The sequence below is a fragment of the Tupaia chinensis genome, unplaced genomic scaffold (assembly GCF_000334495.1).
Source record: "Tupaia chinensis unplaced genomic scaffold, TupChi_1.0 Scaffold142790_1, whole genome shotgun sequence".
NCBI classification, from domain to species: Eukaryota; Metazoa; Chordata; class Mammalia; order Scandentia; family Tupaiidae; genus Tupaia; species Tupaia belangeri.
Window position 1 is genome coordinate 144,873 of NW_006202636.1, and position 1,980 is coordinate 146,852.

The 1,980-nt window shown below is 36.2% G+C and overlaps 1 protein-coding gene across 1 annotated transcript in view; it reads left to right on the top strand.

Moving 5' to 3' along the window:
• The window catches only part of LOC102501372 (butyrophilin subfamily 1 member A1-like), a 5,201-nt gene that overhangs the window by 2,022 nt on the left and 1,199 nt on the right, over positions 1–1,980 (top strand). The window lies entirely within an intron of this gene.

Genomic DNA, 1,980 nt, shown 5'->3' on the forward strand with positions numbered 1-1,980 from the left:
TTTCCGCTGTGGTTTTTTTTTTTTTTTTTTTTTTTTTTCTTTCATTTTAAACTGGCTAAAGGAAAAGTTCAAAGCAGGTGAGTGAAATTATTTTGTCTCACGTGATCTCTTCTGTACTAACAAGTAACATTTGAATTTGTGCATTGGATATTCATTCCATGACTTTCAGTCTCTGACAATCTCATGCTGAAGTATTAATAGAGGCCTTGCTTTATTTTTTAAAGGTATTTGCCACAGGATGTGTGCACTCATGGGAGAAAGACAGAGATGCTGTGCAAGGGAAGGTGAGAAATCATCTGCCTTATTTTTATTTATTTTTTAAAGGTATTTGCCACGGGATCTGTGCACTCATGGGAGAAAGACAGACAGATGCTGTGCAAGGGAAGGTGAGAAATCATCCCCTCAGTGCGGATGGTCACAGCACAATCCCTTCTCCATTTTCCTCCTGGGATTTTGGGCACACACACATATGCATTTGGCATGATTTTCAGTCTGCTAGGTCTGGGACTCAAACAGTGGTCTGCCATGTGGAAGTCTGGTGCCTTAAACCACTACTCCACCTGTTGGCCTCTGCCTTACTGTTCTAATGCTATTAACTTATTCAATAGTAGTATGTACAACTATTTATTCAGTGCCAAATAAATGTAGTGAATTTCACTTTTGACTTCATGAGAAAGGGCAAGTACAAATTGTGGTAAGTGTAATGAAAGAATAAGAGACTATTACAAGAGAAAATGGCAAAATAAGTGAAGTTTGTACAGGAATTGATATTTAAAATGATACTTGAGTAATGTGGTAGATTTTTTTTATATGAATAACTTTCCAAGAATAGTTAATGCAGAGGAAAAACAGTTATGTAACCAGCTGCCCTAGGACAACGTGGAGTTTGCTGCATCAGTGAAGTAGAAAAAGGTCCCTGACCATCTGAGAGTTTTTCTAGAATTGTGGTTGATTGTCAATTTATTCTGAATATCCCTGAAACCACAAATGTTCCTAATTAATTAAATCTTCCAAAATTTCAAACATACTTAATGTCAAATATACAAATTCTAGTGTAGAAAAAATTTAATGATTAAAGATATTTGATATGACAAAAAGCGGATCAATTATTAGTGTTAGTATTGTTTCTATATTTGCTTTGGGTATTAAATTATTAGCATTCAAATTGGTACTATTGATGTTACTGATACTGGTATATTATTGGAAATTAAAAGTTTTCAGTTGTCTATTATTAATAAGATATAATATTAAGTTTTTAAAACATCTCATTTTTTTCCTCACAATGGTTATATACTGAATTATCATAAATATGTATATTATCATGACAGTATCATGGATCCAGGAGAATCAAAATAACTTCATCAAGATTGCAACTACTATAAAAAGAACAATTATCAAAATTCATGTGTTTCTGACTGAGATTTAAGCCATTAAAAATATAATAAGGGTGCATGACACTGGATCTTGCATGGCTGACGTCCTATGGTTTGAGTCCCAGACTCAGTGGCTTGGAAAACACATCAGGTACATATAGCTTTACAGTGTCTTACATGTACATGCATAAGCATACACAAAATCCTGAGAGCGTTGTCTTTCTGGATCTGTCTCTGTCCATGAGCACACACTCACTATGGCCAAAAATTCAGTTATTATTGTGCATACACTTACAGAAAAATTGATACTACAAAGATTTAAATGAAACTAGGCACAGAGTGATTTAAAATATGATAGGCCTTAACTACTAAGAGAAAACTTAATTAATGGACATTTCCAGGAGAGTAGAGAAACTTCCACCTTGAAATACTTGACCCTGCGGGAACCAGCAATTAGCATAATGGCTATGTCGCTGGACTCCCACGAAGTCGACTGCAGTTCGCGTCCTGGACTCAGTGGCTTAAAACTCACACCGGGCACATGTGCGTGCGTGCCCAAGATCCCGAGAGGAGAATGGAGGAGAAGGGATTGCGGCGTGGCCATCCC